Here is a 12082-nt window from a genome sequence, read left to right on the forward strand (position 1 = left end):
GTCAGTAAGGCAGTGATGAATGATGTAAGATATTTCATCAGCAGTCAGTAAGGCAGTGATGAATGATGTAAGATATTTTAATTTTTCGACATTAATCCGTACAAAACATCTTTTAAAGAAATAAAAATATAGCCTTCTGGTAACTATATTCCGTGCAGTTGAATATATATACAATTTCTGCGAAATTATTGCCAGCTGCATGTGATCTAGGTGATTATCTAAATGACTCAGTCCTGATATTGTTCTTGTAATTAAAAAAAAAAATTTAGTTGACATGTTGAAGGTGATAGGCTCAATAAATCTGTAAAAATAAAGATGGAATCTTATTTTGGAGTCTTATCCCTTCAACCTAAAGTGAGTGCCTTCGAACGACGAGTTCTGTTACAAATCACAGTGAATATTCAACAAAACTGTGTTCGTGTTTAGAGTACACAGATAGGTGGTGTATAGACTTACGATGACAGACTAATACACAAATAGTTATGATTTGAGATTTTCACGGCTAAAAGTATTATAGTGTTTTTTTTGGTTGATTACACGTGTTGATTACACATCTGCCCTGATGATGAACAAAACTCCCAATGACAATGTAGTCTGAAACGTTGACTAAAGAAGGAGGTAGTGCAACACGGCAAAGTATCCCAAAAACAAATCACTATAAAATACACAGATATATGGTGTGTAGAATGTAGTTGCAATGACATACGAATACACAATAAATGGGTGGTGTGTAGACTGTAGTTACAATGACAGACTAATACACAGATAGATGGTGTAAAGGCTGTAGTTGCAATGAAAGACTAATGCACAGATAGATGGTGTGTTGACTGTAGTTGCAATGACAGACTAATGCACAGATAGATGGTGTGTAGACTGTAGTTGCAATGACAAATACACAGGTAAATGGTGTATAGACTGTAGTTGCAATGAAAGACTAATGCACAGATAGATGGTGTGTAGACTGTAGTTGCAATGACAGACTAATACACAGATATATGTAAAGACTGTAGTTGCAATGAAAGACTAATGCAGAGATAGATGGTGTGTAGACTGTTGTTGCAATGACAGACTAATGCACAGATAGATGGTGTGTAGACTGTAGTTGCAATGACAAATACACAGGTAGATGGTGTATAGACTGTAGTTGCAATGAAAGACTAATGTACAGATAGATGGTGTATAGACTGTAGTTGCAATGACGGACTATTGCACAGGTAGATGGTGTGTAGACTGTAGTTGCAATGACAAATACACAGGTAAATGGTGTATAGACTGTAGTTGCAATGAAAGACTAATGCACAAATAGATGGTGTGTAGACTGTAGTTGCAATGACAGACTAATACACAGATATATGTAAAGACTGTAGTTGCAATGAAAGACTAATGCAGAGATAGATGGTGTGTAGACTGTTGTTGCAATGACAGACTAATGCACAGATAGATGGTGTGTAGACTGTAGTTGCAATGACAAATACACAGGTAGATGGTGTATAGACTGTAGTTGCAATGAAAGACTAATGTACAGATAGATGGTGTATAGACTGTAGTTGCAATGACGGACTATTGCACAGGTAGATGGTGTATATACTGTAGTTGCAATGGTGTATATACTGTAGATGGTGTATAGACTGTAGTTGCAATGAAAGACTAATGCACAGATAGATGGTGTGTAGACTGTAGTTGCAATGACAGACTACTACACAGATATATGTAAAGACTGTAGTTGCAATGAAAGACTAATGCACAGATAAATGGTGTGTAGACTGTAGTTGCAATGACAAATACACAGGTAGATGGTGTTTAGACTGTAGTTGCAATGAAAGACTAATACACAGATAGATGGTGTAAAGACTGTAGTTGCAATGAAAGACTAATGCACAGATAGATGATGTGTTGACTGTAGTTGCAATGACTGACTCATGCACAGATAGATGGTGTGGAGACTGTAGTTGCAATGACAAATACACAGGTAAATGGTGTATAGACTGTAGTTGCAATGAAAGACTAATGCACAGATAGATGGTGTGTAGACTGTTGTTGCAATGACAGACTAATACACAGATATATGTAAAGACTGTAGTTGCAATGAAAGAATAATGCACAGATAGATTGTGTATAGACTGTAGTTGCAATGACAAACTAATGCACAGGTAGATGGTGTATAGACTGTAGTTGCAATGACAGACTAATGCACAGGTAGATGGTGTATAGACTGTAGTTGCAATGACAGACTAACGCACAGATAGATGGTGTGTTGACTGTAGTTGCAATGACAGACTAATGCACAGGTAGATGGTGTGTAGACTGTAGTTGCAATGACAGACGAATACACAATAAATGGGTGGTGTGCAGACTGTAGTTACAATTACAGACTAATATGACTTCAATTTTGACGACCGGCTCGACTGAAACTTAGAGGGAAGTTTAATTAGATAAGATAATTAAGATCCTAAATTTAAAAATAGTTTTAAAGGGTCTAAATAAAGATTACTTAGTCCACAAAATGTTTTATAATAGAAAACAAACCAATAAAATGAAGATTCTTATTTCAAAAAACCTCTGAAATGGCGGATTTACTAACAATATTACGTAACGACGTTGTTAACATATCACGTGTACATAATGCGTCGTAAATAAACCACTGGGTTTTAAGTTAATAAAGCAAAGTATATTCATGAGAATCTGAAAATAGAGAGATATAACGTGGGGAGAGGATTAAATCCGTCTCAGGGGACGGGGCACTTTGAAAAACAGACAATAATCTGCCGTCGGGGAAATCAAGGGAAATAATAATATTAGAGCGGGAAAACTCCAAACTTTTTGTTACTTAGTTATCTAGTTTATGTAGGTTTCTATTGGGTGCTCTCTTATATTTACTTCTGTCTCCAGTAGAGGGAATGTAGGTACCTACCGGGTGTCCCTCCTCTGTTTACTTTTGTCTCCAGCAGAGGGAATATAAATACCTACCCGGTGTCCCTCCTCTGTTTACTTCTGTCTCCAGCAGAGGAAATGTAGGTACGTACCGGGTGTGCCTCCTCTGTTTACTTCTGTCTCTAGCAGAGGGAATGTAGATACCTACCGGGTGCTCTCTTCTGTTTAATTTTGTCTCCAGCAGAGGGAATGTAGGTACCTACCGGGTGCTCTCTTCTGTTTAATTCTGTCTCCAGCAGAGGGAATGTAGGTACCTATCCGTTGCTCTCTTCTGTTTACTTCTGTCTCTAGCAGAGGGAATGTAGATACCTACCGGGTGAACTCTTCTGTTTACTTCTGTCTCCAGCAGAGAGAATATGGTACCTAACGGGTGCTCTCTTCTATTTACTTCTGTCTCCTTCAGAGGGGATGTGGGTACCTACCGGGTGCTCTCTTCTGTTTACTTCTATCTCCATCAAAGGGGATGTGGGTACCTACCGGGTGCTCTCTTCTGTTTAATTCTGTCTCCATCAGAGGGGATGTGGTTACCTACCGGGTGCTCTCTTCTGTTTACTTAAATAAAATTTTTTTTTAAAATTTTTTCATTCAGTGTTTTTTTTTTGGTTTTTTTACAATTTTTGGGTGTGTTAAGAATACCAAACTAGGCACATGCCCGTGTTGTGGTGGTCGATTTTATATACAGTAGGCCAGGGCTTCCCTAACTGTGAGTCGTGACGCCCCGGGGCGCCACGGGGGCGTCGTGAGGCAATCTTTATAGCGAGAATATCGTTCCATCAGCACTGCAGCGTTAAGGGTTTTATTACCGTTTACGACAACATACTTGTGTGAGACAGGTTTCTCTGCAGTTGCAGTTATTAAGAATAAGTACAGATCAAAAATAAATTTAGAGGCAGAGACGAGAGTGGCGATTTCGAAACTTCAACCTCGTTTTGAGAAACTATGCTCAGAAAAGCAAGCACATCTCATTAATACCAAAGAAAAAAATGCTTTTTTTAATCTTTTTTGTTTGCTTCCATTTTTGGTTTTTGTTGTGTTCTTTATTTTCAAATAAAAAATTTAGATACTATTTGGAGTTTTTCTGACAAATTGTTATTAGGTAACGTACCCATACTACGTGACCCGTTCAGGGGGGGGGGCTTCAAAATACTACGCTTGGTACAAATGAGCGGCGGGGGGCTTAGATTTTTAGTTCCCCGGGGGGGGGAGGGGCGTCGCAAAAATATGGCAACTTCCCAAGGGCGTCACAGTTGAAAAAAGTTTGGGAAGCCCTGCAGTAGGCATTAAAATAATAAATCAAGTGAGAAATATAGAAGAAATTAAAATTAGTACAAAAGTATATAATTTAAAATAAAATAAAGAGTATATAGGTTAAGATAATATATGTTATACTTGCAGTTAAAAACCCGCTAGGCCCTGCGGGCGGCACTTGATTGGGCTTTGCCCAGTTTAAGTGATACTAACAACAGTTACATTTAATAGATAGATATTAGGTCATTCACAGAGAGAGGGTGAGTATATATTGTTAAAACACGGAACAGGAAGGAGTTAATGAATAATAACATGCTCAATTTAGGCATAATAAGAATGACAGTTGTTTGAATAAATGAAATTTTACGTATTTGTGATAGATTTCAAATGAAACACTATTATTGACTACATGTCTACAACTGATATTAACTGTTATGGTAATATAATATAATTTGCTCATAGGAGACTTGCAGTGCTTAAATATGTGTTACAACTGTCAATGTCTATAAGTTGAATCAATATCGTATAGTTTTTCACAACAATTAAAGATAGTTATAACAAAGTTGACTGAAATAATAGATTATTACATATTGATTAATTGTACCCGTGTTTATGGATAAAAGGAGGGTAATTGTGCGATGTGATTAGCAGTCGGTTAAATTAAAAGGTGTCAATTTTACTCCAACTGGTGGTAATTCTTTACATAAAACTGTTACTGTATCTAATAAAGTTAAAAGTTAGATTTTATATACACCTTCATCAGGAGAGTAAAAATCTATATATAAAGGTAGATTATTACAATATAGCGCCCCTGAGGTGATATCTCACAAAAGCGGCGCTATGCAAATTGTCCAATTAATAAATAAATATAATGTTTACATTTTATTATGTATGTATGCATTGATATACAATGGAAATACATAAAATAATGTTATCCGATTAAACTTTATTTTATTAAAAAACAAATAACTTTTTTAACTTCACTTAATTACAACCAATACATGTTTCATGAACGAAGTATACACCGAAGTCAAAAATTAAATATAGATTACAATTGGAAAACAGAAGTGTAAGGAGGGGGGAGGGGTAAGAGTAGGCTGGGTTTATAAGAATTAGGAATTACAATATGAAAGACCAGTTAAGTGGGAAAATATTTAAAAGAGAGTTTGGAAAAAAAAATTCTTGTTAATTACATATACTTTTATAAACATGTTCTCTTATTTCTAAAATTTCGAAATTATTTATTTTATGATGCTTTATATCCTGTGTGAAGTATTTCAAGACCTGAAAAAAAAATTGCATATAACCATAAAACAATATATTCATAAGACAAATAACATTTAATAACGGTTATTCTAATAAATTGATAGTTGAAATACTAAACAAAAAAAAATAAACATATTCTCTTCAAACGTTATTTTTACCCTATTTCTTAAGATATAAATAAACAATGGCGTAGAATTCTGTTTGTGGATAGCGACACTTCTAAAATTATATATATAAACATTCCTGGTAGGTACTATTCCACCGGCGTTTTACACTAATAACAGAATGAATAAATATATTCTTAATAATAAAGATGGCGAAAATCAAACAAAAAAATCAGGAGTTTATAAACTCAATTGGGCTGGATTGTAATTTATTTTACAAAGGTAGAACCAATAGAAACTTTGAAGTCAGAACTAAAAAACATCTCAGGGTTCTAAATGGAAATAGTGAATCTGAGTTTGCAAATAATCTTTTGAATCACACTTTCGATAAAAATTCAGGTCTTAAAATACTTCACTCAGGATTAAAGCATCGCAAATAAATAATTTTGAAATTTTAGAAATTAGAAAACATGTCAATATAAAATCAAATATAATTAATAAGCAAAAAAAAAATATAAATAATAATGAAAAATGCCATTGCAAAGTTTAAATTAACTTCCAGAAGAAATCTTATTATTAAACGCTTGATGTTCAAGTAATTTTGCATATTTAAATATACGCGCCAGTCATTTGGTTAGTTATAACACCGCCAGAGGTGCGCTCTGTCGGCCACCTATTGCCACGGTGCGTATCGGGTATCGGCCATATTGAATTAACGCGTGCTTTTTTCGTCAAACGTCAAACGTAATCACGTAATTGTGGATAATTTTCACTGTAATGTAATTAATCCAATGGATTATGAACTTTCTAAGACATATTTTCTTCGATATTATCCAAAAATTGTATGAGCAGAAACGATATTTTTGAAGAAATATCGTATTACATGTGGCGATTCTATTTCAGTATGAATTCGTGTAATTTTTAATGTCTTATTTAAACACAATTTGAATTTGACCAATCACAGGGCCTACATCGTCCAGACGCTGGGACATTAATACTATCAGATACAATTAAATATATTTATGGATATACACATAAATTCAATTTCAGAAATCAATGTACTAATAGCAAAAAAATTAACTGTTGATATTTTATATTTGCGAGTTAGTGTTGAAAAATAAGAGAATTTAAGAAGTAAAGAATGTAAAACATTGTGAAAAGTAAAGAAATTAAATTATTTTTAATAATTGAAAAGAATATATCAAAAGATTGAGGTATAATAGAATTTAAAAAGAAAAAAAAAGCATAGAATATAAGACAAGGTAAAAAGTTAAGAATTTAAAGAAAATCATATTTATAAGAAGTTATTAAAATTATATACATATATCATCAAAGTGAGTATGTATTACTAGGTAAGCAAATGTAAAAATACGGTAAACTGTTGATATTTAGTATGTCTCATAATAATATCTTCTACTTTGATAATGTCATTCCGGACAATGGCGGAGCATGTAAAATCTGAACACCGCTCTTTCAGCGCCTGCTTTCCGTCTTTCCGGACTTTCCGAGTACGACACAAAAGTGTATTGATAGCCTTTGAAACACGACAATATTTTCCAATTAGCCTTACAAGAAACCGTTTGAGCCAAAGTACCTACCGCTCTGCCGGTTCCGAGAATTCATTAAATGGATGGAAAAGGCGACGACATACGTTTTTTGGGATGTTAGACCAATATTACATAGGACGGGTCCTTTAATTTCATGAACAAAACTAGCGCCCTTGGCGTATTTTCATTTTGTAAAGTCTTTGAAAGAGAGTTGCTCGAAAGCACCTTTTCGTTTTTATGTGTCATCGCTATCAAGATCTATCCTACACAGGCTGAAGGCCAATGAAGCTTATTCACAAACTGAATTCAACATCACCAAAGGTCAGCATAGTCAAACACAAAACATGGGAATGATCAAACAAAAGCATGACTTCATAAATTGCATTTATCCTTAGACTATACAAAATCATTTAGTAATTACATAACTACACATTGATGTTATTTATTGGCAGACATGTCACTTCGTATGTTTCCCAAGTAGCAACCACAAGGAATACCTACGTATTTGCATTTTGAAATTCATCTCCATTATCTATAATAATTTATATTTTATGACTCTCTGCTTTCATTTCCGTCATTTTTATTGAGTTATGACTTTTTTAAACGACAAATGGCGCCTCTTAGACAGAAGTGATAATAGTCTCGTTTTCTATTCAATTAACCACTAACAGCTTCGACATGTTGTATGGGATGACATGCAACTGTGAGAAATCTCAGAAATAGACGAAAGGGACACATAGAGTGATAAAACAAATGTTCGCGGTTCGACCTTTCTTTTTGTAAATCTTTCTAAAGTTAAAACTTGCTTAATTAATTCAATTTTGACATTCAATTTCGAAAGCTACTAAAAATAACTTCCAAGGCGCCTCGAAGCAAACATATTATATTTTCAATGGAAACAATCACTTCTAGTTTTGCAAATGACTGAAATAATTTGTTTTTTGTGTGGAACACTCTTATAAAATATGATATATTTTACTCTAGTTATATTTATTTCGTGGCGGTTTAGCTTACCTAAGCTAACAAAGCGGTTCATGCAATAAATGGACACCCGACAATGTAGCCACTGTAGGCACTGTAGGCACTGTAGGCACTAGTTGTCGTCTAGTTAACTAGTTACCGTGTAGCCAGTGGTCAGTGAGCAGTAGCCAGCGCAGGTGTGGAGCAGCACGCCCGCACCCAGTGGGCACTGTGCGTGTGCATTGCGCAATGATATGCAGATGTCGCTACAGATGCTTGGTACCGAGCCAAGGCACGCGTCACGCGACAGCTTCATTACACCGCAAGAGAAAGTGTTGCTTACTTACAATTATTAATCGGTACAGAATAAAGGTGCTCACAAGAGAGAATATAAATTTAGTTTAGTTTTCATTGGGCCACCCGGCAGTGACATTTCACCTATATTCAAATTACTGTAAGAAGCGGTGGCGGCTACAAACCTTTTTTCCTATTTTTGTTAAATTTTGTGAGAAGAATAGATTTAAAAATGTGTTTAAAACAAGCTTCATAGTTTGTTGCTATATCTCACCAAAACAGAGACTGGCTCTTACGCTTTACGATTTACATCGTACCCAATAAATACAACACGAGACTTGACATGCTCCATTATTGAATGTAGTTGCTACTCGCACTAATTTGATGTACATTTCATCTATGTAAAAGCCCAATTGGCGGCTAAATTATTAAATACTCAATTTGTACTTACATCTTCAGGATTCTAGTGTCGCACTCATAATACCGTAAACCAATTAATTATACGAAAAAGCTTTTCATCTAAAATGTTATTTTAATAATCGTTTTCCATCTTGTTCGGAATACTGATAAAATTTTGTCGAATACCAATATATAACTATTCTACCATATTATCTAGTTAAAAATTGTTCTTAATCCCTACTGAGTAATGATAACAAATAAGAAGAATGTGTGCGAAGTACAGAAGCTCACGAATTGTAATGAAAAGACATAATTTTTCTCGTAGTTTTATTTATTCTTTCACAAGTGTTTGCGGAAATTTCACCGTTTGACGGTAACAACTTTTAGAATGCGTTTGAATTTGTACGTGTTCAGTAGGCTAGACGTGTAAGCATAGTACTCTCAGTACCGCCCTAGCGGCACTGCGAAATGAAATAGCCTATGTAGAATCACTATATTCCGGCATTCCCCATATATTAACCAAGGAAAGAGTTCATCTATTCATTTGTGGCTTTAGCTTCGTCCCTTTATAATAGAACGAACGGATGTAATAATACTACATAATGTTTATGATAATCCTTCATCTCCAAATAAAATGAACATTTGGCGAGGTGAAATAAAATAGTAAACAGACACTATTGCAATAAACCCTATCATCTATATGACATAATGAAATAGGATTCACAATGAAAGCAAACAATATACGAGTTCGAGAACGCATGGGATGTAGCTATTGATGTATTATACTAGTCAATGGATGCAGCGGTTTAAGAAATATAAATGTTCCACTTGCGTTCCACGTTGTATAAGCCATATCTCTTAAAACAGAACCCCGCGTTTTATCACTCGTTCGAACGGCCTTGCACCAAATTGAATGGAGATATAAACTTCGATAGATTATTTATTCAAGACAAATAAACTAAATGGTTTGTTTGGCAGCGGCAGATTGAATGCACATTCCTGGGCCTCTGTGGGCGCGCTGTGTGCACTGTAAGTGTGCTTTGCATAATGAATCGCACGGGCACACGCCTGATAGGCACCAATAAAAAGCTTATTTATTTCATTCAAAACTAAATAATTCTCATTCTTTTCAGTACATATGTACCTAATGAATTTATTTATGCCGCCTTTCTTATAACCTCCCCAGTCACTATACTTCGTTTGATACATAGCACGGGACACCCAGTATACAATAAGAGAGAAATTACGAAATATTGTCCGGAACCAGCGGAAAATTTGTATTTTGCGAGGAATGATTTGATGCTGAATTATAAATATACTATTGAGATGAACCGGTGCTTAAAATGGCGTTAGTCGTGTTTGGTGACCAGGTACTCCCCACTTTCCTCTACCTTCAGCCTCACAACAACATACCCCAATTGGAGACGCAATAGTCTCACGGTTGGGAGCAGTTGGGAACCTAGTGCCCTATTCACTTATTTATTTATTTATGCTAACAATTGGGAGAATGGAATGATCAGAGGAAGATCCGAAAGTACCTGACATAACAATGATCTGGTTACCCTAGTTGCCCGCTCCATTCATTCCCCGGCATGATTGATGAGGTTCACATGGCGACGCCTGAGGCCCTAGAATGGCTCGCAGACCTAGATTTCTCCCATCTGACCCCCACCATACGAAAGAAGAAGAAGAAGTTACTTAACAAAGCAAAAGCTATTGTAAGTAAAGCCAACGTTTGGAATCAGAATTGTGAGTAATTTTTAATAATTAACATATTACAATTTTTAATTAAGTAAAAAAAAAATGCCTGAACTAATGGCACCCCAATTTGGGGTATGTTGGCTTTTTGGATAAAAATAAGAACAATATAAATGAAGTACCTGGCTGTTCAGATGTAACAAAACAAAGTAACAAAAGTGACAACTAATATCGTTTTCACGTTTCAATTCTGAAAAGTGGTCTATTTCCCAAGGGTGATAAGGGTCATAAGGGTGAGAGTATCTACCACTTGTTATTTAAAGGTATTCCGTTTTATTTTGTAAGCAATTGTATTACTCTTATTTGGTCGGTGCAGATTTATTGAAGAAATTAATTTAACGTTCTGGAATAACCGAATCGTATTTAAATTGGCTCTGAGGAGACCGGCACCGCCAGCACCTTCGATTCCGCGCCGTTTGGCAAGAATTCAATTCCGACCAATTTATTGGCAATAATATTCCATTACTATACTATTCCCTGATGTAAAACTAACGTGGATTGAAACACATGAAATCAAAAATATAAATGGCTCGGCAAATAGCTTCGACCGACGCTTTCAGAAAAATCATTCATGTTTTTCAATATCATAATGTGTAGGGGACCCGTACACGGTTGCTCACACGCCACACGTCATAGTGTGTGTAGGGGACCCGTACACGGTTGCTCACTATGCTCACACGCCACACGTCATTTTCTAACCAATTTTTCATTCAAATTTGTTCTATTTATGAACGTGGGTAATTTTTCATAAAATATATGAATATATGTTCATAAACGGTAGTCGCCTTGGCGAATTTTCACATGTTAATGAGTATTTTGGTATTTTTTTTATTTTTATTGAAAACATTCTAGAATCGCGACATATTTTGAACTAAACTACTCGCTTATATGTATTCCATTCCGTTATCAAGTAGTACTACAGTATTTGAGTTGGTAGTTTTAAAACAGTCTATAATTCATGATATTGTGCACCTGAATTATTTTTGTTAATCGTTTAAAAGTTGTAAGTAACAGATAATAACGAAAAAAATATGACAGAATACAGTAAATCAACTACTCGAGCAATTAGTATCATCTATATACATTCACCATATTATTTAATTAATGCCATTACTCAAAATATGAATATATACATCCCATATTTTTAGGTTCTATACATTTTTCAAACGATCGCTCAAAACATTTTTTTGCAAGCTTGTCATAGTATGCCAAAAATCGCTCTGGTGGTTGATTTAGATCAAATCAAGAGATGGATTAATAGAGGAGGACCTGCCTATATTTGGGATGATGTATGAATGCGAATGATACATGGAGTGTATCTATACTATCCTATAGACATTCCATCCTCCCTTCCTACGAAGATGGCTAGTTCAATTATGATGGAATCGTTGTTTCAATAGGCAAAATCCCTGCTATGAAGTAGGTAATTGCATTGAAGGTACTATAGTTTATCTAATCTTTAGGGACGAAACACACCGAGCGTATATTGCACCGCGTATTGCAAAATACGCTGAAGTATGGTTGTAGCCGCTGAAAATACGCTGAATACATATTAAGTCGCTTAAAAAGGCCAGC

General features: G+C 35.2%; 1 protein-coding gene across 2 annotated transcripts in view; it reads left to right on the top strand.

The window, feature by feature from the left end:
- loh (thrombospondin type 1 domain containing lonely heart) overlaps positions 1 to 12082 on the top strand; it is a 700385-nt gene that overhangs the window by 496847 nt on the left and 191456 nt on the right. The gene's annotated exons all lie outside the window — the stretch shown is intronic.

This window comes from Hesperophylax consimilis, chromosome 13, assembly GCF_061612785.1.
Source record: "Hesperophylax consimilis isolate HC1 chromosome 13, BYU_Hcon_1.0, whole genome shotgun sequence".
Lineage (NCBI taxonomy): Eukaryota > Metazoa > Arthropoda > Insecta > Trichoptera > Limnephilidae > Hesperophylax > Hesperophylax consimilis.